Source organism: Boleophthalmus pectinirostris, unplaced genomic scaffold (genome assembly GCF_026225935.1).
Source record: "Boleophthalmus pectinirostris isolate CB_2022bp ecotype Guang Dong unplaced genomic scaffold, ASM2622593v1 HiC_scaffold_3, whole genome shotgun sequence".
NCBI classification, from domain to species: Eukaryota; Metazoa; Chordata; class Actinopteri; order Gobiiformes; family Gobiidae; genus Boleophthalmus; species Boleophthalmus pectinirostris.
This window is the reverse complement of record NW_026571299.1, coordinates 22,069,186-22,096,341: the sequence shown is the minus strand read 5'-3', so window position 1 is coordinate 22,096,341 and position 27,156 is coordinate 22,069,186. Positions and strand designations below refer to the sequence as shown.

Sequence of the window (27,156 nt, the reverse complement as noted above, 5' to 3'; positions counted from 1 at the left end):
GGTAAAATTATAAAATATGTTTATTTTGTAATTCTAAATGAGTTTTAATGGGCCGGTCAGAATTGACCAAAGGGCCGTATGTGGCCTGGGAGCTGGACAATGCTCAGGTCTGAGTTGGGGAGAGGCAGAACATATATGACCAACAAGCCTCACACCTGTAGTGTGCTTTACAGACTGTCCAAGCCCCTCAAAACACTTCACTGTGTCATTCACTCACTCCACACAGCTGCCCTGGGGCAGATTGATGGAAGCGATGCTGCCAATCTGCACCATCAGTCCCTAACATTATCATCAATCATTCACACACACACCACAGGGCAGCAGTAGGTGAGCTGCTAGAGCGTTTTCCACCATTTACCAATTACCACTTTGATACTAGGCAAGGTGGATAAAGTGCCTTGCCTAAAGACACAACAACAGAACGAGCGGAAATCCGAATTGTGGGTTGGAGGACCACTGCTCTAACTGTCTAGTGTTGCCCTTTGAATCTGAGTGTCACAACTAAAAAGTCTGAATTTCTGATCAAATAGACTGAAGTACCATATTTTCCGGGCTATTAGAGGCACTCTTAAGCCTCCAACCGCATCAAAAATCCCCTCGGGTGTCCCAGCACGACTTCAGTAAACTATAAAGCCACACCACCCACAGAACACACAAACACACACAGAGCAGACAGCGACCGCACAGCCAAAAACATCCACAGACACACTCATCACTCCACGCCGACGAGGAACGGAATGGAGGAACGAACCGAAAAAGCGAGTGCAATGTGCCACTTCTAGACACAACTGAACAACTGAGTCACTGCGAACACGACAACATTATCCAGCGATCCCAGACAGCACCCTCCCTACACGCCACAACTGAACAAAGCCCAGAGTCACCGTGAACACGACAAACAAACAAAACCACTGACCCATCACACTGTTGTGTTTCATTTAAAGTTCGATGCAGTTTATTTGTGAAAAAAAGTTCGAAAAGAGACCATTAAATGACGTCTTATGCGTCTTATAATCCAGAACGACTAATAGTGCGGAAAATACGGTATGTCCTTCTACATCCATCATCTCATCTTCAGACTCAGTCCTGAGGAGCACATGAACACAGCAATAATAGTGTTTCTGTAATTCCACTCTTCAAATCTAAGCTCTTCAGTCTAAACTCTACTCATATTTCTCAAACCATGTCTTCAGTTAAGTTCTTTATATTCTGTTCATGTTCTTAATGTATTTGATATCAAAACACATCACAATTTGAAAAAGCGTCATGTGTGCACTTTTCTAAAAGCTTTCCACAGTCTCCCTCCCTCCCGCCCCCTCTCAGGACAGGGTGGTGCTGCTGGTGTTTGCTGAACACATGGCTGTTCACATTTCCATATTGTACATGGTGAGTTATAATTGGAGCGTCGCCTTCATTTACATGTGAGTGTTTTGCCTTTTACCACAGAAATAACACTGTTCTATCTGCTCAGAACACATGCTTCCACTTCCTCCAACCTCTGCTCCACCCAAAGACCCAAACCCTCTCCCTCTCTTTCATTCTCTCCCTCTTTCTCCCCCACACGTTGCACAGTCTTTAAATTGCACACTACACACTACAGACTATAGACACACAAAATGGCAATAAAATCATCTCTAACTGAATAAATGCAGGACAGATCAGATTAATGCCACACTGTGAAGCATTCCAGGCAAAACTAGATCAACTTTAGACCAGGACAAACAACTGAGAAGCACTTTGAGTTAAATCTTAAAGTGTGAAAGAGATTTATAAATGGATTGACTGAATTCTGTTTGAGTCTGAATTTCAGTTTGAGGTCTTTTTCTCATCCAAAGCTATAATCATTTGTGTTTAATGGTTAGTTGTCATGGCAGCAGACCTAGATTCTCATCATTTTGAAACCCATGGACATTTGAATTATCATTTATTAATGAATCATTAATAGTTTTTATCTTACAGGTCCTATATTATGCAAATCGACTCCTGTGAGTGTTAAGTCATGATAGAATGTACAGACCTCCTCAAAACACACCTGGACTTGTGTTTTGTTTCATTCAGACATGTTTAGAGTAACACTTTATTCATTTAGTCTGATTAGTCTAATCCTCAAAATGCTCTGTGCCACCTTGTGATGTCATGTAGTGGTACAGTTTTCAAGTGAACAACTCCTTTAACCTTCAGTTCAGTAGAGATTAGCAATTCCAAGGCTGAATGATCCAAATGATTCTAGTGAAGGTGGAGTTTAAAAACACAGTGGAGCACTTCCTGTAGTTGTAGCTCAGTTGGTAGGGTTAGGGTTAGGGTTAGGGTTAACCCTAACCCTAACCCTAGCTCTTGACATAAACATCAGAGGTTGAACGGTCAGATCCACTCACCCACAGTTTGGCTGATGTGATTTCAGCTCCCACAGATGGATGCTGTCATTGTGTCTTTGGACACTTAACCCACCTTGCCCACAGTGTCTGCGTACACCGGTGTGTGAATGGGTGAGTGGTTCCTTGTTGTAAAGCGCTTTGAGTGCCTTGAAGGTGGAAAAGCGCTATAAAAAATTTGACCATACATGACATCACAAGGTGGAACAGAGTGAGAATAACAGCCTAAATATGCAGCATTTGTGTGTTAACTCTTCCAGACCAACAGTATCGTGTAAGATACCTGGGAATATGTTGTATAAAAGTGGAAAACTTTCCAACCATAAAAGATAAAAACTTTTTTTTTTCCCTTGAAATGCTGAGAAAAGTAGCTTTCTGAGCATATTTTTACTATCCTACATCACACACACGCTGCATGTTGATGTAGGGAAAACAAGTGTCCAGTAGGAACTTTGTTTTCGGCCAAACTCATGTGCTCCGTCCATTTTGATTGGTCCAAACTTTACCAAAGAGTGTAGTGAGTCAAAATGGTCGATGCTCTGAGCGTCTGTGTTTGTAACAATTGAAAAAGTCGCTGTAAGTGCAGTTATTTCTCAAATAAATGAAAAATTACGCATCTTGGTCTGCGTAATTGTGCATCCTTTGCTATTTTTATTTTCAGGTTTATTTCAGTCCAAATGTCCAAATCCAAATGGAAATGCAGGAAGTGATGTGGCTCTGTGTCCTGGACCTGACACCAGCTGCGATTTTATGTCCAAAAAGCTGTTTATACATGTTTGTTGTGTGTTTTATATGAAAGAGTGTGAGTTTTATTGTCATGTGTATTTCCTCTCCTGGATCTTTTATTACAGTCACATGATACAACTACAGCAGCAGACTGTGAAATAACAGATTCATGTAGAACACTTCATTTGGGGTAAAAGGGGGAGTTTTAATAGCAACAATTAAGAAAGAAATCCAGATGAGGTTAGGAAGGTTGAACATGTGAATGAAACAAAATACAAGTCCAGGTTTGTGTGTGTGTGTGTGTGTGTGATGAAGAAACAACATTAGAAAATAGAAAATCAGAAAACAGTGTGATATGGGCCCTTTAAACACAGAGCACTAGTTCCGTCTGTATCCACTTCTATAATGTTGAGAGCAGAAAGCGTGAGTGGTGTCGTGTCCTGAAGCGTCAGACAGACTTTTAGAGTGCACTTGACCTCTGACCTCAGCATGAAAACAGAGCGGCTCAATCATTAACTCACACAGACAGCACATGGACCCAGGACTTAAAGGGACAGGGACATGACAGTGAAGAGCACAGACTTCCACCAAGGCACTGTCCCTGTATCACAATGGGAAATATTTGACAGAATTTCAGAAACATGAAAATGTGGTTTCTCATTGTATTTTTTCATGTAAATTGATAGTCTAAAACCTCTTCAGACATGTTTTTGAGGAGGTCCAAGAAAGGTAAAGAAAAAAAGGTGCAGTACTTTTCTATTGCTTGTAATCTATGGAAATTGGCTTTACTTTGCCTACAGATTGTTTCACAGAATGGGACTAAAGAAACTAAAGAAAAGACACCAGGTCAAGTTACAGCTCAGATCTGTGGAGAGGCAAGCCCACACATAGTAAGAATGCATATTATTTTTAAGCAACAAAACAGTAAGAAATACTGTCTGAAAATACTGTCTATCAGTTTTTCAGTATACTCCACTCCAGAAAAGTTCCGTAGTGTACCATATTTTTCAGACTATAAGTCGCTCTGGAGTATAAGTTGCACCAGTCAAAAAATGCATAATGAAGAAGAAAAAAAACATATATAAGTCGCACCGACTATACCACACTTTTTTGTGTAAAATATATTTGGTAAAATCAGAGACCAGGAACTGACATTTTCTGTGTAAAGTCAAGTTGTAGTAATAACAATAGAAGAGAGAACAACAGACTGTTAACGTCACATATGAACAGTTCTTCAGATAACTATAACATAAACAACAGAATGAGTTTACAAACTCTCCATCTCACTCCAAATCACTAAATCCATTCAATTCTTCATCCTCGGTGTCACTTCTGAACAACTCGGCCTCGACCTCCGGAGGTAAACAGAGCGCCGCTTTCTCTTCTGTGTCGCTGTCATCAAACTCAGCATCAGTTCCAGTTAGAATTATTCAGGTCTTTCTGAATCCCGACAGGATGGTTTCGGTGTCACTGAAGTCCAGACTTTGTCCATCCAGCCAGTGACTTCAGGAAAGTTTCATCGTGCATCCTCCCGGTGTCACAAGTTTCTCTCTCACTCCAAACTTTCCTTCTGCTGCTCGATTATCATTTTCAGCTGCAGATTTCCATTCCATTTTCTTCTGCTTATCCGGGGTCGGGTCGTGGGGGCAGCATTCTGAGAAGAGCCTCCCAGACTTCCCTCTCCACACACACTTCCTCTAGCTCTTCCAGGGGGATCCCGAGAGACATAGTCCCTCCAGCATGTCCTGGTTCTTCCCCGGGGCCTTCTTCCAGTGGAACATGCCCGGAGACGTCGAGGAGGCATCCAGAACAGATGCCCGAGCCACCTCAACTGGCTCCTCTCAATGTGCAGGAGCAGCAGCTCTACTCCGAGCTCCTCCCATGTGACTGAGCTCCTCACCCTATCTCTAAGGGAGCGCCCAGCCACCCTGCAGAGGAAACTCATTTCACTGACGGTAAATCGTGAGATTTGCCTTGCGGCTCAGCTCCCTCTTCACCACAATCCACGATCCACCTGTCAGTCTCACACTCCATCCTCCCCTACCCAAGATACTTGAACTCCTCCACTTGAGGCAGGGACTCTCCACCCGGAGAGGACAAGCCACCTTTTTCCAGTCGAGAACCATGACCTCAGATTTGGAAAGGCTGATCTTCATCCTAGCCGCTTCACACTCGACTGCAAACTGCCCCAGTGCACATTGTAGGTCCTGGCTTGATGACGCCAACAGGACAACATCATCTGCAAACAGCAGAGATGAAATCCTGTGGTCCCCAAACTGGACCCCCTCTGGCCCCTGACTGCACCTAGCGCGACTTGCAGCTTGTAATCTGCAAACTATGATTTTCTTTAAATGTTAAATTGTTCAGTGGTACAGAAGTAATGGTGCGATTGACTGACATGATACAGACAGGACAGGGGCTCTTTCTGCAGGAGACATGTGCAGTAGAGTGAAGTGACTGTGATACAGGAGGAACAGGAGCAGCAGATACTCACACACAAGACTAGAACCTCTCACCGCTTCACTGAAAAATGTTAATATATAAGTCGCACCAGAGTCTAAGTCACAGGAAACACCCAAACCATGAAAAAAAGTGCCACTTATAGTCTGAAAAATATGGTATATTTAACACTGTACAGTAACACATTAACTCTCATAAATCTCTGTGAGACTGGCTCGGTTCATCAGGTCCACCTTTCTGCTCATTTCTTTTCATTAAATTGGGGCACGGGAAGGTTTTTAATCATTTCTTTAAAAAAAATAAAAATAATAATAATAATAAATAAATAAATAATCAATATCAAGAAAAAAAAATATTAAAATAACAGAAATGAAAATTGAATCCTTGACTCCTGTCCTTTTAAATCTGTTGTGTCCTTCGTTACAGGAGAAATTCTCTGGACGGAGCTGAAAGCTTCTCTACACGAGCCTGGAGGAAGCATCGACAAAGACTGAACATCGGATCAAACTGTCCTCACACTTCGTTCCCTTTTCCTTCTATGAATGAATGTTTTATTGAGGCCAATTAAAGTGAAAGTGGTCGCTACGGTGACGGTGCAGTCTTTGGCACATCTTAAACCACATCGTCCACTTTACATAATGACTGCGGTGAATTACACACACACACACGCACACAGCGTTTACAGTGTTTAAAGGACTTGTGAATAATGCACGTGCACCAGGGAGTTTATTATTGATCACTGAGGAAGAGGTGAAAAGAGGAGAGGAGGCGGAAAAGGACAAAAGGACCACACACACACACACACACAAAAAAAACGACAACAAAAGTCTGTCAAAAGAACGGCTATAAATAACTGGTTTAACAGACAACAGGAAGAGGCTCAGCTGAAACAAGAGATCTGACAGACGGAGGGAAAGAGGGAAGGACAAAGACAGAGAGAGGGACAGAAACAGGGAGAGAGGTAGGGAGAGAGAAATAAAGAGAGAATGGGGAGAGAGGAAAGAATGGCTGTAGATTTATAGTGAGGGGGGAGAAAGTGATGGGAAGAATGAGAGGAGGAGGTGAGAAAAGAGGAAGAGATGAGACAAAGAGAGAAAGAGCAAGTGAGGGTTGAGAGAAAGAAGGAGGAGAGTGAAGAGAAAAACAGAAAGAGAGAGAGAGGAGGGAATGACAAATGGAGTGAAAGAAAGAAAGAAAGAAAGAAAGAAAGAGGGATGGGAGGGAGGGAGGGAGGGAGACAAAGGGCAATGCGGGTGAAAGAAAAATGGACAGAGGAAAGAGCTCATCTGCAAAAGGAAACACATCACTGATGTCCACACAGAGGATGGAGGGAGGGGGAGAGAGAGAGAGAGAGAGAGAGAGAAGGAAAAGAGACAAGGGGGAGAGAGACAGAGAGAAGAGAGAGACAGAAGGGGGGGCAGAGGAGAGGGAGAGAGAAAGAGGTGAGAGGTGGGAGAGAAAGAGACAGAAGACAGAAAGAGACAAGGGAGGAGAGAGAGAGACACAGAGGAGAGGGGGGGGGGTGCAGAGAAAAGAGAGAGACAGAGGAAAGAGACCAAGAGAGAGAGAGAGAGAGAGAGGAGAGGAGGAGAGAGACAAGGAAAAGAGACAAGGGGGAGAGAGACGGAGAAGAGAGAGACAGAAGGGGGGAGTGAGGAGAGGGAGAGCGAGAAAAGAGGTGGGAGATGGGAGAGAAAGAGATAAGGGAGGAGAGAAGGAGAGAGAGAGAGAGAGAGAGAGAGAGGGAGAAAGAGGTGTGGGAGAGATAGAGAGGGAGAGAGAAAAGCGAGAGAGAGAGAGAGACAGAAAGAGACAAGGAGGAGAGAGAGACAGAGGAAAGGGAGAGAAAGAGGAGAGGGAGAGAGAGCGACAGAGGAGAGAGAGAACAGAAAGAGAAGGGTGGAGAGAGAGAAAGAAAGAGAGGCAGGGGAGAGAGGTAGAGGACCGAGAGAGAGAAAGAGAAGAGGGAGAGTGAGAGAGAGAGAGAGAGAACTGAGGGAGACAGAGGAGAGGGAAAGAGAGGGGGACAGAGAGAGATGGGATTGTAATTGTATCTAGTGTCAAATATTGGTGAGTAGTAGCAGAGTACACAAGTATTTAGTTCACATAAAGACATGCAACTGACAAAAGTGATACTAATACTACTTACTAACTTATTATTACTACTAATACTACAATAATACTACAATAACACTACAATATATGTACAAAGCAGAGAGTGTTTTTAGAGTTTATGCAGATTAGACGAACCAAACCAGAGCTTTATCTCCTAATGTGTGTTTCATTGGGCCATGAACATTTGAAACTTGTGCTGATCTGAACAAATAAACACCTCTAGGGCTTCTTGTCCTTCTCTGTCTTCCTCTTTCTCCCTCCCTCTCTCTCTCTATCTATCTATCAGGTTGTTGTCAGTAAAAACAACAGTTACAGAAGAGATGAGTCAAGCTCTCTCCCTCTTCTACTCTATTTCTCCTCCTGTCCTACACTTGCTCTCTTACCTTTTGCCTCTATGACTCTCTCACTCTCCTCCACCTCCTTCTCCCTCTCTCTCCTTCTCTCTCCTTCTCTCTCTTTGTCTCTCTTTTCTCTCCTTTTCTCTCTTTCTCTCTCTTTCTTTCTCTCTCCTTCTCTCTCCTTCTCTCTCCTTCTCTCTCTTCTCTCTGTCTCTCTTTCTCTCTCCTTCTCTCTCCTTCTCTCTCCTTCACTTTCTCTCTTATTGTGTCAGACTCAGTGAACCCAAAACGTGGACAGTGCAAACAGCTCATCTCTCCCTTTCTCTTGCTCTCTATCCCACATTCTCTCCTCCACGTCCTCTCTCTCCCTCCCTCCATTTTTAATTTCTCTCTCTACCTCTCTCTCGCTCCTCCTCTCTGTTGTAATCCTCGTCCGTCTCACGTGTATGTGTTTGTGTGCTCGTCTTTGTACTACTGCTTTAGCCGCTGTTTCACACACAAACACATACAAACACACACTCATGACTCTGCAGCGACAACAGAAGACTTGGACACCAGTGCATCCTGGGAAAATTACACTCACACAGACACACACAAACACTAAAAGATTTAAAGGGACCGTGACCAATTCTATGTTACATTTAGTGTTTATGGTAGAGACATACAGTATGTAAAGGTGCACTGTGGAACTTTTTGGTTGGTAGTAAAAATCCGTGCATATTTGTCTGTAGTTGAGCATATTGTAAACTCTTGAATGAGTCCAGTCGTGCATAAAATGTGTTGTGTGTATTTTATCCATCAGAATATGAACTGAAAAGTTGCAACATCAAGAATTACAAACACAAAATGAAAATGTACGATTTTCTTTAGTATGAAAACGAATTCACAGACGCGACTCGACTTCACATCAGTTTTACACTTTAACATCGATCGAGATGCCACACTTTTGTACCACACATGGACTGAACTAGGACTGAACCAGGACTAAACAGAACAGAACAGGAATGAACCAGGACTAGAATAGGACTAAAACTGGACTAAAACAAAATTAAAACAGGACTAAACCAGGTCTAAACCACAACTAAACTAAGTCCACACCAGGTTTAAACCAGGATGGATAAAATACACACAACACATTTTATGTACAAATGGACTCATTTGAGAGTTTATGACTATTTATTTCAGGCTCAACTACAGACAAATATACACAGATTTCTATCCTATGCACACAAATATTTCTGTAAGCTTTCTTACTTCAGAACTCTGACTGTGAGTGGAGTCACCTCTCCACAGATCTGACCTGTAACTTGGGCTGGTTTGGTCTCCATGAAGATAGAAATGACAAAAGCATTTGACGGACCCTCCACCAGAAAAGTGACATAAATGTAGTTAATATGATTAAGTGAGATTCAGGAGCAGGACCACACCCCAACTGCCCTCGCCTCTCACCAGCGAACCACAACTCACCTCGACCACACCTCGAATTTCCCAGAGGCCTATATGTAGCAGCCTTTCCCATCATACCAGTTTGTCTCGGCTCACAAGTGGGGGTCCCGTTCCGGCTGTGCCAACTGAAGACTGAGACGGAGCCCCCACCCATAGTCTCAACCCAGCCATCTCTGCCCCGCTTCGTACATTATCAGTAAACGTCTTCGCACTATGTTGTTGTTGGTGTGGTCCTAGCAGGTGAATGCACCTTTAATGATGCCAGCATTATTTGTTTATTGATGATCATGTTTAATCAGGTCACAATCTGATCGAATGTAAGACGAAATATGAGAATTTTACAAGCCAAAAGAAGTCATTCCAGTTCAAACCACACTGCAAAAGGGTGTGTGTATCTGTGTGTGTCACGTTACTTTCACTGTTTGGGCTCAAGAATCATGAAAAATTCTAAAAGTGCGATGTTTCCTTTCACAATAAATGTAACACTGCATCTTGTGTTTCATCCATAAACATTGATAACAAAAAAGAACATGCAAGACAGGTCATCTGTTCACAACAAATACTTCCTTTAAAACAATTTAAAAGAGCCACTCTTGAGTATTTTCAAACATGGTTAACATGTAATCTATGACAACTCTAGAATTTAATATCATGAAATAGAAAATGTCCGTTTTAAAAGAACTGTCTGTAAGATTTTAGTTTTAAATCCCATAAACATAACTGCATGTGCTTCCAGATATGAGGCAAACATGTTCAAATCAAATACAGTTTTGATTGATAACAACTGTAATACTGGTTTCTTCATCATTACAAAAACACTGGACATGATGGACAAGTTATAATTTGGTGTTTTGGTTCAAGACGATTATCCAATCAGAAAACAGAATGAGCTTCATGTGAAGCTCTCATTTGAGTTTCCAGGTTCAAAGTTGAAATCCAGTGTGTTTAAACCTAAAGTGTCTCTCTCTGATCTGAATGGTCACTCTCTAAAGCCTAGCACCTGCACCAATCATGAGTCAGTGCTAGTGCAGCCTCTGCAGCTCAGGGAGGGAATTCTGGAGGTTCTGAGTTTCACATGAGACCTGTCCATAAACCGAGAATGAGACACACATGGATGAGTCTCTGTCTGCAGGTGAAAGATCTGGAGACACAGGCTCAGTTGTGGCTGTTGTACCTTTCTAAAACAGTAAATCACAGGCTACAGTTCCAATAAAAAGTCAATTTTCCAGACGAGCAAAGGTTAAATTCTTGTGGGAAAACCCTGGAAGAATGGACAGAGCTGGAGGTGCAGACGAGGTCACATAAATATGGAGATCAGACTTATTTACATAAAGATCAAGTGACATCATTCAGCCTCAGAAGAAAATGGAAATGCATCTGACAATATCCAGTTCTTAAAAATCTCCTGTGTTTGCAGGTCAGATTTAAAGAGCCCACATTATGTTATTTTCAGATCTTTATATTTATGTTATTATAATGTCGTTTAATCATCACAAACACACCTGGACTTGTGTTTTGTTTCATTCCATTCACACATGTTTAACGCACAAACCCTGCATAAAAACACTTTTGATGTCATGTGGTCATGTGATCCAAGAAGGTCCACTGTGTTTTTAAAGTCCACACACCTTCACTGGAATCATTTGGATCATTTCAGCCCTGGAATTGTCAATCTCTGCTCAACTAAAGGTAACACTTGAAAATTGATGCTTCATGACATCACATTTTGAGCATTTTGAGCTTTGGAGGTGTAGACAGACTAATAATAAAGAGTTACTCAATGTGTGAATGAAAAAAACACAACTCCAGGTGTGTTTTTTGAAAAGGTAACAGCATTATAACATGGCTTAAATCAAAAAACAGTCCATTTGCGTAATATTAAATTAAACAGATTAAAATTCAAGAAAAAAAAAATACAATTTGAGAACTACTGTACTAACAAAATATATTCTATAGGAACAATATTCACCATTTTGTGCATGTGTCCACTGCCCCGACCCTGACCCTGACCCTTAAAATGGTGGACTCTCATTCAGATCTAAACTAATCTGACAACAGCATCGCTCCAGCTCTGGTCCAATCAGAACACATCGCCCGCTTTAGACACACACCACGTTACATCATTTCACTTAAAACAATGACAGAGAATGATGGATTAAAATATGGATGTAACGCAGCTATACCGTGTCTTCTCTAGATTCCTCAGGCTGGACTTTGTGTTTGGATATTGCAAAAGAACTTCTATGTCTTAATGGTAGTATTTAAACAGCCTATATTACACCTAATGAACTCCTGTGAGCTTTTAGTCATGTTCTAATGTTGTTCCCTCCTCACAAATAGACCTGGAGTTGTGTTTTGTTTCATTCACACATTTGTTTGTGATGAGGAAACTATTAGAACATAGATCAGTAAATGTCCATCAACTTCACAGACCAGTGTGCATTCAGAATTGAAAAGAAGAGAAAGATCACTGGATGAGAGTCAAAAGTCATGTTTAAAAAAAAAAAAAAAAAAAAAAAAAAAAAAAGGGATGTTCAAAATCTGTATTGTTTATGTTTGGTAAATTAATATTTCAAGTCTTTTTCATTATTATTATTAACTCTGCAGCCGCGCAAACACTCTGCAGCCGCGCAAACACTCTGCAGCCGCGCAAACACTCTGCAGCTCTGCAGCGCAAACACTCTGCAGACACACACACTCTGCAGACACACACACACGCACAACACTCTGCAGACGCACACACACTCTGCAGACGCACAACACTCTGCTGCACACTCTGCTGCAGACGCACAACACTCTGCTGCAGACGCACAACACTCTGCTGCAGACGCACAACACTCTGCACGCACACACACTGCAGTCTCACACAAGTTCAGGGAGATTATGGAGGGGCAGATTATGAGCTCCATCTGCCTCGTCATGCTGCACTCAGATTAGAATACACACACAGACAGGAGCAGACAGGAGCAGACAGGAGCAGGCAGGAGCAGGCAGGAGCAGGCAGGAGCAGGCAGGAGCAGAGAGATAGTGTGTGGTGGGAGAGCAGACAGAAAAATTTGTACTCAAACAAACTTAAATTGAAAATCATATTTTTTGTCACATCACCCAGACTGGTTTTGGTAATGAGCGGTCACATTTACAGATCTTATCTCTTCTAAACCCCAGCACCTGCACCGGTCATGAGTCAGTGCTAGTGCAGCCTCTGCAGCTCAGGGAGGCAATTCTGGAGGTTCTGAACTTCACATGAGACCTGATCTGTCCATAAACTGAGAGTGAGACACATGGATGAGTCTCTGTCTGCAGGTGAAGACTTCGGAGACACATGCTCAGTTGTGATTTTAATCTCTTTTATAAAACAGTAAGAGCCCAGACAACAAATATTTACTTTTAAATGCTTTTCAGTGTCAAACAAGACAACACAAGCCCCGCCCTCTTACCAGACATGAAGACAAAAGATGAGCTCTGAATGGAAAACCACCACAGGACATCTACAAAGCACCAGGTCATTTTTGGAGCTATTTATTCCACATTTAAAAGCACAGTGAATGTTTTCTTTTGTTGATAAAGTCACTGGAGGGCAAAGGGAGAGTCTCCTTTTCACAGCACACAATAGAACACAGACGAGGAGAGGAGGAGAGGAGAGCAGAGGTGTGGTGGTTTGAAGTGTTATCGAAGTGTTCCATCTGTGTAAAAGTTTAACAAAACATAAAACACAGATGAAAAGAAGAAAGGAAAGAGAGGAGAGAGATAAGGCAAGGTTTCACATGGAGATGGAGAGAGAGAGAGAGTTTAGGTTTAGTATGGTTTCACATGGAGCGAGAGGGGAGGGCAGAAAAGAGAAAAAAGAAGAGAGAGATAAGGAAATAGAGAAACTACAGAGAGCAGAGGAGATGGGGAGAAGAGGAAAGATAGTAAGAAGAGAGAGAGGAAAAAGAGAAGATATAGAGGGAGTAAAAGAGAGCATGAGCAAGAGAGGAAAAGAGAAAGAGAGAGAGAGAAAGATGATGAGTATCAGTGACAGTGGTGAAAGACGAGAGGCCCAGAGGCGAAGAGACAGATGAACAAAAGAGGACAAACAGACGTTTAAGGTCAACACTGGACACACACAACATTTAGAAAAATGAATAAGGAGAATGCCCTACTGCGGAACATTTCAGACAAATGGAGCAGCATGGAGACAAGGAAATACAGCCAACCCTCCTGTTCAACTCAAATCTATTCATGACATAATAATAAAGAGATACAGCCACAAGCGGCGATGATCGGCCCTCACACATGCCTACGGCGCCCCGCAAAACACTGCACTCCACACTAACCCTAATAACCCTAAACTTAAACCTAACCCTGAGTTCTTTAATTGAAACCATGTCACAAATGTGGATACCAAATTCTGTATAACTATAACAAATACAATTTTTCTAGGGGGCGCTATTGCACCCATTTTTCTTAGATCAATGTGTTTATAGTCGGGGTGTGAATCCACAATTAAAATTTGAGGGAAATCGGCCAAAGTTTGTGCAACTGGGTGATTTTATCATTGGAATAACATGGAGACTTTATGTCCTCTCCTCTCTTCCCGCTCTCTCCTTCCTCCTCTTCTCCCTCCTCTCGTCTCCCTTCCTCCCCCTCTCCTCTCCCCTCTCCCTCTTCTCTTTTCTCTCTCTCCCCTCTCCCTTTCTCCACTCTCTCATCTCCCTCCCTCCTCTCCTCTCTTCCCTCATCTCTCCCCTCTCTCTTCTCCCTCTACTCTCTCCTCTCTTCTCCCCTTGCCCTCTCCGCTCCTCTCCTCTCTCTCTCCCCTCTCTCTCTCTCTCCCCGTCCTCTCTCTCTCTCTCTCTCTGTCTCTCTCTCTCCTCTCTCCCTCTCCCCTCCCTCTCTCTCTCTTTCTCTCTCTCCCCCTCCTCTCTCTCTCTCTCTCTCTCTCTCTCTCTCTCCCCCTTTCTCCTCTCCTTCTCTCCCGATTTCTCCTCTCTCTCTCTCTCTCTTTCTCTCTCTCCTCTCTTCTCTCTCCTCTCTCTCTTTCTCTCTCCTCTCTCCCTCTCTCTCTCCCCTCCTCTCTCTTTCTCTCTCTCCCCTTTCTCCCCCTTTCTCCTCTCCCTCTCCCTCTCTCCCCCTCCTCTCTCTCTCTCTCTCTCTCTCTCTCTCCTCTCCTCTCTCTTCTCTCCTGTCTCGTTTCATTCCGGCGTTAATGCCGGTCTAGTTCTCCTTCCTGTTCAGTCTGGTTCTCCTTCCTGTTTGATCAAAGCGCTCGGATGCCCTGCAGGTTTGTCACTCGTTCAATCGCTCACTTCATCACGGCACATTGATTTCCATTGATTTTTTTTTTTTTTAACAAACAAATTTCAAAAGATAAAAGTGCCGGATCTGTCTCTTTCAATGCCCGTTTACATATTTTAATTACATTCAGAGAGAGAGGAGAGAGGTGGAAGAAGAGAGAGAGAGGGGGGGAAGAGCAAGGGAAAGGGATAAGTGGAGAGAGAGAAAAAGCAAAAGAAACAGAAAGAGGGAATGGGAGAGAGACAAAAGATGGAAAGAAAGATAAAACATGATAAAGGGGGCAGGGAGAGAGAGACAGAGAGAGAAGAGGGAGGAAGAGAATGAGCAGAAGAGCTAGAGAGGGACGAGAGCAGGAGAGAGGGGGTTGACCCAAAACGAGAGAGGGATTTGAAAGGAGGCGCCCTGAGGCTCTGCTCATTCACACAGACCTACATCTGAACACTGCAGAGATGAAGAGAGGGAGGGAGGAAGGACGGAAGGATGGAGTTGCTTCCGACTTGGAGAAAAATATGGAAGACATAAAAAGTAAATAACGCTTTGATTAAAATGGTCTTAGGTCCACACTCCACAGTCCACAGTCTTAAAAACTGATGGACACACAGAGAGAGAGAAACTGTGTGTGAAAGCAAAGAGTCTCTTTAACAATTAGAATTCATGTGATTTTAAAAGAGCCGTGCACAATACGGAAGAGCCAAATAAAGCAAAAAATGTAATAAATAAATAAATACAACCTTAAAATCACGTCACATTTTAAAGACACATTCCCGTGAAAGTATAAAAATGGCAAAGTTTAGAAAACATATTCAGTTGTTAAGTGCAGTGTGCAGCTGATGTCGTTGATATTCCCTGTGCTCTTTAAATCTATTTTGTATTATTATTATTATTTATTTATTTATTTTTTATTTATTCGATAGGGTTTGCTAATGTGTGCATTGTGTCACAATGGTAACTGCTGAACATTCTGCAAGACGCATGCATGTAGAGCACCCCCAGCGTGATGTGACTTCACAGTATCAATAGAATTTGACCATCACTTTAATAAAACAGAGTGGCACACACTTTGTTTAATTACTTCAGGAGGAATATATGAGCCAAAAAACACTACTACTGCTACTACTGCTACTACTGCTACTACTGCTACTACTCCTACTACTACTCCTACTACTACTCCTACTACTACTACTCCTACTACTACTCCTACTACTACTACTACTACTACTACTACTACTACTACTACTACTACTACTACTACTACTACTACTACTACTACTACTTACTACTCCTACTACTCCTACTACTACTACTACTACTACTACTACTACTACTACTACTACTACTACTACTACTACTACTACTACTACTACTACTCTTATTTCTTTTCAATTCCAGTTTATTAGTAAAGAGAACATATTAATGAATATTTAAAATGTAAAGATGTAAAGATTGTAGCAGCGTGACTCATTTCCATCTTCAGTTCTTTAGAAATCATCTACAGGACAAGGAAAAGTACAGCAACAATCACACGAAAGTACACAACACCAGCACACTTTTGTATGTAAACTATTCATACAGCACACTCACGGAACACTCACTATACACATAATTCATTTCAAACAGTTCGTTTGAAGTTCAAAATCACCAGCCTAAAACCCCTCAAAATACACAAAAAAAATAAATAAAATAAAAAATTTGGTTAAACATGGTGATATATTTGGCCATTGAACAACCACTTTTTTAGAGCTACTCCTACTGCAGGCTGCTACTACTACTACGACTACTACTACTACTGCGGGGCCGTTACTATTCCTACTGCGGGGCCGCTAGTACTACTACTACTACTACTACTACTACTGCGGGGCCGCTACTACTACTACTACTGCTACTACTACTACTGTGAGGCTGCTACTACTACTACTGTGAGGCTGCTACTACTACTACTACTGTGAGGCTGCTACTACTACTACTACTGTGAGGCTGCTACTACTACTACTACTGTGAGGCTGCTACTACTACTACTACTGTGAGGCTGCTACTTCTACTACTGTGAGGCTGCTACTTCTACTACTGCGAGGCTGCTACTTCTACTACTGCGAGGCTGCTACTTCTACTACTGTGAGGCTGCTACTTTTACTACTGCAGGGCTGCTACTACTACCACTACTGCGGACTACTCCACTTCTGGATGTAATGACATAATAGTGTGAACTCAAGAGTGGGTTGAAAAAAGGGGGAGGTCACATGGAAACAGTTCTGTCTAAAACACTCAAATATCAGAGCATTCAAATGAGCATCAATACGCGTCACTAGGCATAATTCTGGGTCACTCATCATCTCTCTATCCCCCTCTCCTCCCCTCTATCCTGGCCCATAAACCTCCACTCACTTTCCTCCTCTCTGCTCCTCTCCGTCACTTCTCTCTCTTCCTCTTTTCCTTCCAGCTTCCATCTCTCTTTCTCCTCTTCTTCCTTTTAATCCCCTCATCACGTCTCCTCTCCCCTGCCCTCCTTTTCTCCTATACACCTCATTAAAACACTATTGACTTTTTGAGCCAACCTTATCCAATTATTAGTCTTTCTGTTGTGACCAGTATAATATTTCCAGGATATATTTCCATCACAAATATATGCAATGTTATAGTTACGCTCACTAGTTCAGTTTCACTATTGTTTAAAAAAATAAAAATAAAAATGCATTCAGGTCATCTTGTTTACCTTCACTGCAAATGTCTCTGATCTGGCCAAGATTTTCAAACTTATATCAGGTTCTTCATCTTGTTTTCAGATGGATTTATCTAACTCACCAGTGCCCGCCATGTTTTGATCGTTTCAGAGGGCACGCAGTAGTAACTCAAATGAAATGTGAGACGGGGCCGCTACTACTACTACTACTACTACTTACTACTGGCTACTGGCTACTACTACTACTGCAGGGCTGCTACTGCAGGGCTGCTACTGCTATTACTACTACTACAGGGCTGCTACTGCTACTACTACTACTACAGGGCTGCTACTGCTACTACTACCACTACAGGGCTGCTACTGCTACTACTACTACAGGGCTGCTACTGCTACTACTACCAATACAGGGCTGCTACTGCTACTACTACTACTACAGGGCTGCTACTGCTACTACTACCAATACAGGGCTGCTACTGCTACTACTACAATACAGGGCTGCTACTACTGCTACTACTACTACTACAGGGCTGCTACTGCTACTACTACTACTACAGGGCTGCTACTGCTACTACTACTACTGCTACTGCTACTGCTACTACTACCGCTGCTACCGCTATTGCTACCGCTACCACTACTATCGCTACTACAGGGCTGCTACTGCTACTGCTACCGCTACCACCACTACTACCACTACTACTGCTACCGCTACCACTACTACTACTACTGCAGGGCTGCTACTGCTACTACTCTTACTGCAGGGCTGCTACTGCTACTGCTGCTGCTACTGCTGCTGCTACTACTACCGCTACTGCTACCGCTACTGCTACCGCTACTGCTACCGCTACTGCTACTACTACCGCTGCTACCGCTATTGCTACCGCTACCACCACTACTACTGCTACCGCTACCACTACTACTACTCCTGCAGGGCTGCTACTGTTACTGCTGCTGCTACTGCTACTACTACTACTACTACTACTACTACTACTACTACTACTACTACTACTACTACTACTACTACTACTACTACTACTACTACTACTACTACTACTACAGGGCAGATACTGCTACTACTACCACTACCACTACTACCACTACCACTACTACTACTGTCCTCATAAGAATGCACAGAAACTGAATTGAAATTTGAATTGAAAATTATGGGATGTTCGACATGTTTCGGTCAGACACAGTACATTGGAAGTTCTTTAGTATTTAAGGCCAATATTTTTGTTCTAATCTGCCTCATTGTCTAATCATAAATACATTTTGAAATTATATTTACAAAATCAGAATAAATAATACTTTATAGTTACTTTGCAATTATTATCCAGACAAAGACATACTGTTCTGGCTGAACTCATCAAAGGATCCCTGATAAAAATGCCCATGTTGATTTGATATTTTGTTCTGGCCGAAGAGAGGACTCTATTGTGTAAATCAGGTTCATGTGAAATGCCGGAGTCCAATCTTCAATGGAGCCGCTCGACCAGAACAGAATGTCTCTGGATTTTCCTGGAATCAATACTGGATTTAAATTCAAAAGGCCAAAATTCATAACATTTCTATCTCTGTTTACACACACATGGGGGCGTGTCTTAGCTGGGTTTGGGGTGTGTTATCGGTGTTTGGGAGCATGTCTTTGCTGTGTTTGGGGGCGTGTCTTAGCAGCCTTGTGTACATGTTATCGGCTTTTGGGGGCGTGTCTTGGTCGTGTTTGGGGGCGTGTCTTAGTAGCCTTGTGTACATGTTAGCCTTGTGTACATGTTAGCTGTGTTTGGGGGCGTGTCTTGGTCGTGTTTGGGGGCGTGTCTTGGTCGTGTTTGGGGCGTGTCTTGGTCGTGTTTGGGGGGTTTCTGAGCAGTGTTTGAAACATGTTATCCATGTCTGGAGGTGTGTCTTAATCTTGTTTGGGGGCGTGTCTTAGCTGTGTTTGGTACATGTTATCTGTGTTTGGGGGCGTGTCTTGGTTGTGTTTGGGGGCGTGTCTTGGTCGTGTTTGGTACATGTTATCTGTGTTTGGGGGCGTGTCTTGGTTGTGTTTGGGGGCGTGTCTTGGTCGTGTTTGGTACATGTTATCTGTGTTTGGGGGCGTGTCTTGGTTGTGTTTGGGGGCGTGTCTTGGTCGTGTTTGGGGCATGTTGTCTGTGTTTGGGGGCATGTCTTATCTAAATATAACAAATTAAATGAAAATAAACATGTAGCCAGAATTGTCAAAAGTATCACAATTCAGACACTAATCGAAATGATCTTGAGCTGTACCAGAACAAGTATAAGCTGTATCAGAACAATTATACGCACATAGAGCCTGCCTGTACCTCTGAGGGATTACATATACCCATATATACCCATATAAGACACATGGGAAAAGAAAAGAGAGTTTGAGATTCCAGAATCGTGACAACACTACTTGACTACAGCGACAGACACATGAAGCTAATAACACTAAGATGAGGTGATTTGGTGTTTACGGGCGGCCATCTTGGTCAGGTCTGGCTCAGGATAAGCTCATTACACTGAGGTGATTATGGGGCAGATGGAGACGCTTCATTCACTAAACTGTCTGAAGCTCATGAACGCTTCAAGTTCAGTCTGGAAATTGGATTTACAAAGTAATGCCTTCGTTGTCTACTGGATATGTTTTTGGTTTTTTTTTTGCATTTGAGTAAAACGTGTCTTGCCGCAGACACAGACAGATAAATTTCAAAATAAGTCCACTGGGTACTGTGTGCATCTCATTTTAAGATAAACAAGAAGTGTGTGGTTAGCATGCTAGTTGTTGTTTGCTTTACTCTCTTCTGGCCTCTGAAAGTCGTGAAAAGAGCTTATAAAGTCATCTTGAGCATCATAAGAGAGAAATAACTTTTGTTTGGTTTGTTGGTTGGGTTTGTGTTGGTTGGTTGGTTGGTGTTGTTGTTGTTTATTATATACATATATATATTTTATGTGCATTGTGTAACTTTTTGGTTGGGGGTCCATCACCTGCTTGTTTCTATGGAGATTTCATTGCTCTGCCTGGAATGTTCCACAAACAAACAGCTCTATTTTACATTTATTCAATTAAAGGTGGTTTTATGCTGCAAATATACCTAAAAAATCAGACATTCTGCCTGTGAGTAGGGTTGCCTCTCCACAGATCTGACCTGTAACTTGGTCTGGTTTGGTCTAAAAGGTTAGGTAGGTAGAAAGACTACAACATACTGTGAAACTTTCCAGACAAAGTAATGAAGTAAATTAATTTGAAAAAAACATTTGATGGACAGTCCACCAGAAAAGTGACACAATGCACCGCAGCGCAGCATCTTTAAAAAGCCTGAAAAACAAAAGAGCGGAGTGTCCGTGTGTGGAAGGACAGATCAGAGCGGTGACTTTATGATGAACCCAGATCACAAACTAATGCAAATGTTACAACTGAAGTCTCTTTTATCCCCAAGCACATTTTAATACAAGCACACAAGAGCCACTGTGTGACAGAGAGAGAGAGAGGAGAGGAGAGGAGAGGGGGATGAGAGAGAGAGAAAGTGACACTGTGTGAGAGAAGGAGAGGGGGAGGAGGAGAGGGAAGAGGAGGGAGAGGGAGGAGAGAGAAGAGGACAGAGTAACAGAGAGCACACATAAGTGGCACTGTGTGATATAGAGCGAGGGCTGAAGAGCGGGGGAACAGAGAGAGCGAGAAACGAGGGGGAAGAGAGAGAAAAAGAGAAGGAGAGACAGACAGACATTTAAATATACAGACACAAGTGTGACTGTGTGAGAACGACAGAGGAGGAGGAGGATTCTGTTTACATCTGCAGCTGTGGGCAGACGAGAGAGAAAGAGAGGGAACAGAGAGAACCAGAGAGAGGGGACAGAGAGGTAGAGAGACAGAGAAAGAGAGGACAGAGAGACAGAACTGAGAGAGAGGGAGAGAGGATAGAGAGACAGAGAAGACAGAGAGAGAGAGAGAACAGAGAGAGGAGGAACAGAGAGAGAGAGAGGACAAAGAGGTAGAGAGAGAGACAGAGAAGGAGAGGACACAGAGAAAGAGAGAGAGAGAGAGAGAGAGACAGAGAGAGAGAGGACAGAGAGAGAGGACACACAGAGGGAGAGAGAGAGGAAAGAGAGATCAGAGAGAGAAAACAGTGAAAGAGAGAGAGAGACAGAGAGAGGACACAGAAAAAGAGGTAGAGAGAGACACAGACAGAAAGAGGTAGAAAGAGACAGAGAGAGAGGAAGCGCAGACAGAGAGAAATAGGGTGGAAACAGAAATATAGAGAGGACAAGGAGAGGACAGAGAGCGGAAACAGAGAGAAGACAGAAAGAGAGAGAAGGGGCAGAGAGAGATATAGAAAAGACAATGAGAGGACAAACAGAGATAAAGAGAGGACTGGCATCTTTCCTTTTGTTCTCTCTGTTTTTTTCCATTTACCTCTCTCTATATCTCTATCTCTCTCTATGTCTATAATCTATCTCCTCTCTCTCCCAGTGGACAAAGAAGAGGATAGAGGACAGACAAGAAGAGGAAAGAGGAGAAGAGGACAGAGGCAGTAGGAGACATGAGTTGAGGGTGAGTGGGACAGTCCTTCCTCAGGCCCTGTTTGGACCAAAATGACCCTATAATGAGGACTAGAATATGGATTATTTGTATTATTTATATTTATATATATATATATGTATATATATATACAGTCTTTTTTTTTTTTTTAATATATTATTATTATTATTATTATTATTTCAGGACTTTTGACTCAGTCAGGCCAACGTCTTTATTTTAAGATAAAAGTCTTTAAAAGTCTTTTAACATATTTGTATTAGTTTTCATGTTAAATTGAGGATTATTTAACGCCTCCTTTGTCGCTGTCCTGAAAACTCCTCACTGTGACACAGATCTTTCAGTGCTTCAGGTTTCCTCTGTGGTTTCCTCCCCTCACCTCCTCTGAGCTTTGGGACAGCGCTTCATATAACACACTTGATTGACAGCTGAAAAATGGAGGATCGAGGAGAGAAATCGAGGAAAAGGAAGTGTGGAAATAGAAATAGATGAGTCCAAAGAACTGACAGACAAAAACAACAGGAAGCGAACAGGAAGTGCAGACTCGATACAGGAAGTTATTCTGCTACAATAGCAAAACACTTACGATCAGCGGTTCATCAGTTACAAGTCCACGAGGAGACAGCCTCAAGTCCACCAGGAGACGGCCTCAAGTCCACCAGGAGACGGCCTCAAGTCCACCAGGAGACGGCCTCAAGTCCACCAGGAGACGGCCTCAAGTCCACCAGGAGACGGCCTCAAGTCCACCAGGAGACTGCCTCAAGTCCACCAGGAGACAGACTCAAGTCCACCAGGAGATGGCTACAAGTCCAGCTACAAGTCCACTGGGAGACAGCTACAAGTCCATCAGGAGACAAGTGCAACAAGAGACACCTAAAGTCCAGCTACAAGTCCACCAGGAAATGGCTCAGACTGGATTGAAAACTGGTCAAAGAAGAGTAAAGCGGTTCAAATGAGGCTAAAAACTATAGCTGTTTACTTAAATTACATAGTATCTGCACTGTGTGAAATTTAAAAAGCACTTTATGACATCACAGAGTGGACTAAATATAAATGACAAAGCAAAAAAACATTGACCTTTTCAGATGAACGGTTCAAAATGAAGGAAGAATTACAGATATACTTTTCAAATGTTTAGGCCAGTGTTTTTCATTTCAAATATTGATTTCAACAATATTTATCAAATGAACAGAACTAAAGCAAAGAACTAAATAAAACAGAATTCTCACACTCCAAACAGAGGTGTGTTATTAGAGAAAAACAAACATTCAGTTCCAGAAGTTTCTACATAAACCTACAGCCATGAATGTATTTTATATAAATCTGAGACAAATTATTATTACACAGCAAAAAGTAGAGTGTTCAAATTGACTCTCACCAGAATCGATTTGAACATTTTCTCAGAGTTTATATGAGTCCAATCTGTTCTAGAGTGAATTTAACATTTTTGGAAAAGGTTAATGAAGTAACACTGGACTGAAGTTTCTGTTTAACCCCAAAATCAAGAGTTATATTAATGTTTTGAGAGTAAACAGATAACACTTTGTAGAGTTATCCTGATTTAACTAAACAACACAGAGAGGTGTTTTATTTTTACACTTTATTTTAGTTTTTTTAAGATGAAATTATGAACAAAACTGGTTCAGACTGATCTCTCACGGGAGTTTGAAGTGGTGGTGGGAGGAGCCAAATTAACACTGAGGAAAGTTGAATTAACTTCAACCATATCAACTCTGGCAAATAACCCCAACTCCAACACACATTTCACTTTCAAATAGTTCAAATAACACTTTTTGTGTTAAAAACAACACTTGAAATATTTTACTCTGAAATTTTAACCCTCCAGTTTCTGCTTTGTAGAAGGTTAAAATGTTGGAATAAAATGCTAATTATTCCTGAGAGTTGAGGAGGCTGGAGAGTTTGGGGCTGTGAACTTTACACACTGAATGGGACTTATACTAAAAATCCCTCAGTCTTCCAATTCCTTCACTTGTTGAAATGTTGTTCAAGGTCATTCAAGCTCTAATCTGCCCCAGAGGTCAGAGGTCACACATGCTGAGTCAGATGAGACGTTTGAAAAGTGTGAGGTGGGAGGAGCTTGAACACCGCTGAGTCATAACCACCAACAAGAATTCAGATCATTTCACGGTAAAACGACGAGAGACGCTGACAGACGAGTGTGAGGGAGGAAGGAGAGAGGACAGGTCTTCTCTCGCGGGAGTTTGAAGTGGTGGTGGGAGGAGCCAAATTAACACTAGGGGAAGTTGAATTCACTTCAGCCATATCAGTTCTGGCAAATAACCCCAACTCCAACACACATTTAACATTCACATAGTTCAAATAACAGTTTTTGTGTTAAAAACAACTCTGAAACATTTTACCCTGAAATGTTAACCCTCCAGTTTTTGCTGTGTAGAAATTGCGGGAGAATAGGAGACAAGGAGAGAGAGAGAGAAATATGGAGAGACTACGGAGAAGAAAGAGAAAGCGAGAGATTAAAAAGGAAGTGATGTGGAGGCCTGGGCGTCACACTTCCTGTCCCTGTGACCCCGATTGGTCTGAAACAACAACAACTCCCACAACCAAAACGAAAAGAGACTGCACTTCTACAGCTACAACCATGTCCTGAGATGTCCCTGTGAGTCAGATGCCCTCCCTGTGTCTCCATCAGGTCTTCTCTACAAACATGTTCTGAAATGCACTGGAGTCTGGCATTATTTTTACAGTTAAACCAGAGACTCTTAAGTGTTCAAAGATCAGACTCTGCACTTCTAGTTTAGATCCAAGTCAAAACTGTGTTATTATTATTGTGAAATGTGGTGCAAAACTTCAGATACACGATTATTAAAGCATAAAAGATTGGAGATAAAGTCCACAGGAAGTAGAGTCACGGTCGCTAATCTGCAGCTTCAGCTCGATCTGTGCTCTGTGTGGATGTAAACAAACACACATGAGGAACTACTCTCACCTTTTTACTTTTAAATAACACCTCAAACTGGATTCACAGTGCTGTTTTGTGGACTGAAGTCATTATTTGTGTAGGACAATTTCTGTGGATAATGTGGATGAGATGCTGCTCTTTAAATTGACCACTTTATGAGAGGTGAGGAATAAAGTCACCTCAGAATTTTTCGCTTTATCCTGAGTTTGTATTTAGTGTCTCTGTGTCCGTTAGAGGAACACATACAATATATTCAGTGTGTCATTAGGCCTGTGACAATAGTGTGATTTTAATTGTGTCGGGTTTGGTCGGGTTCGGACACAAATATTTTAATACCAGTCAGACTCAGGCTCGGAGAGAAAACTTCATCCCGATCCACACTAGTCTGGGCAGCTCTGGGACACGTAGAATGACCTGGGGGTTCAAGGAGAGTTTGGGAAAGAATAATAATAAATCAGTGCTTACACGTCCATCCCATGGCTGTATAACAGACATGTCCAAACTATGGCCCGTGGACCAAATGCGGCCCTCAGACAAATTTTTCTTGGCCCTCAGACTCCCAGGTGAATTGGCCCAAATTACCTTGTATCAATTAAAAATTAACTTTTTACTGCAAGTTTTTTTGAAAATCTACATTGATAAAGTTAATATTTATTATTTAGTGTGTGGTTTTAAAGATCTTAGCTCCTTTAAAGGAATTTGGGAAAAGAAATTCAAATCGCACAAAAAGAGCTGTTCTAGAGGCGACTGCTCTGTGCCGTTTAGGAAAAGTGCTTTTGGACAAACTGTCTTTTGCTTATCGAGCAGCTCAAACATGGAACACAGAACTGCTCATGTACGAGAACTTTCAACACTGCAGCATTTTCTAAAACTTTAAAACATGATGTTCAATAGTCAAATATGTCTCCATGTTTAACCAACTTACATTTTCTTTTATTTTGAGGGGTTGTTGGTTTAACTCTTAAACTCTTGATTTTCAACTTCAAATGAACTGTTTGAAACTAATTGTGTGTATAGTGAGTGTGTTGTACGTACAGTGAGTGTGTTGTACGTACAGTGAGTGTGTTGTACGTACAGTGAGTGTGTTGTACGTACAGTGAGTGTGTTGTACGTACAGTGAGTGTGTTGTATGTATAGTGAGTGTGTTGGTGTTGTGTGATTGTTGCTGTTCTTTCCTTTGTCCTGTAGATGATTTTAAATCAACCTGCTGAGGGACTGAAGATAGAAATTAACCACCTTGGCTATAATCTTTACATATTTACATTTTTTATGTTCATTAATATGTGCTGTCCCTTTACAAATACATAAAATAACAAAATAAGAATAAAGACTGATGAATCATTCTAATGTGTTAAACATGCACATATTTCAATTATTCATGTATCGAGCACCAGTTTACGGCCCTTGATCGGTCCTCTGCTTCGTCTGTGTTTAGATATGTGACCCTTGATGAAAAAAGTTTTATTTTTTTTTTTTTTTTTTTTTATTGAGGACAACAGAATATAGCATTTAGAAAATAAAACAACAATCACCATTTAACAATAAATGATGAAAAAAAGTTTGGACACCCCGCTCCTGACCGACTAGTGGCCACTCGAGGTACTGGAGCTCTCCGGGAGTTTGGGAGAGCGCAATGCTTTCTGGGAATTCAAACTGCCCGTGTTCTGACATGGCGACCACAACTTTCACAAAGGCCAGATTTTGTAGGATTCTTTTCTATTTTCACAACATAAACTTTTTAAAATGTTTAAATCCTCAAATTCTCGTTGTGATTGGTCCAAACGCTCCACACCGTGCACATTAGACGACACACGGGCGGGTGGAGTTCGTCTGGACTGAGGAAGCAAATGCACAAGTGAAAATTTCTGGGCCCATGAGCCAATGAGCACAGACTGAAAACAACACAACACCATCTTCATCATCTTCAGATCTGACTCGAGTTCTGTGGTTCATCCTCCAACTGTGACGAACACAAAGACACACACAATTCTTTTAAAAACGCCTTGGTCAAGAGGACACACTGCTGAGCACGACAAGTCTCAGAGGGTACACGACACACACACAAATGCACACACACACACACACACACACACACAGGAGTTAAAGTAGAGCAGAGGCACAGGAAACAGGGCAGACTACACAATCACACAACCACACAACAACAGACTACTTTAAAGTCCACTGACACTGCCCCCGCTCCTCCAGCCCCTCAACCCTCCTCTTCCTCTCCTCTCTCCTCTCTCTCCTCTCTCTCCTCTTCTCCCTCCTCCTCC

General features: G+C 42.2%; 1 protein-coding gene across 4 annotated transcripts in view; it reads right to left on the bottom strand.

Annotated features, from left to right (window-relative positions):
- Positions 1–27,156, bottom strand: part of kif21b (kinesin family member 21B) — a 126,253-nt gene that overhangs the window by 91,676 nt on the left and 7,421 nt on the right. The window lies entirely within an intron of this gene.